Source organism: Morone saxatilis, unplaced genomic scaffold (genome assembly GCF_004916995.1).
Source record: "Morone saxatilis isolate NCDOM2014 unplaced genomic scaffold, NCSU_SB_2.0 Contig20, whole genome shotgun sequence".
Lineage (NCBI taxonomy): Eukaryota > Metazoa > Chordata > Actinopteri > Moronidae > Morone > Morone saxatilis.
Genome location: NW_023339763.1, coordinates 1233618 through 1234167, shown reverse-complemented (window position 1 = coordinate 1234167; position 550 = coordinate 1233618).

Below are 550 nucleotides of genomic sequence, written 5' to 3'. Positions count from 1 at the left end.
AAATATTATCAAAATCGCAATATCCATCACAGTTTGGTAAACAGTATTAAAATTAAATTCTGCTTACAAATGTTCTCCAAATGTTTGTTTAGTACAGTGCCCAACCAATGTCACAGCATTGTGAGTTTAATAGTTTTTTCAGTGGAAATGCAAATTGTGATGCTAAAATCATTCCACTAATTGTGAATAAAATCGTAATATCTGTAAAAATGCAAAATAAATACATTTCTTTTAGCATGTAGTGCAGCCGAAGCAGAGTTTGTTTGTGAACATCATTTTCCTGTACAGAGGCAAATAAAGGTTAATATGAGCAACCTCATTGGGAAATGTAACCACTAGGAATCTTTAATGTTGAATTTAAAATACCACTAAATTTATATAATTTTAAGAATGTATTCAGTATTTAAAATGAGAAAATTTAATTTTATTCAGCCTTCTGTTCCACCAGCTTGTGTAACTTGACACAATCTCTCATTCAACATTTATTTTATCAGTCTTTCCAAAAAATTATTGTGTTCCTGGAGTTTATTTTCCGTACTCTCAGACTGAT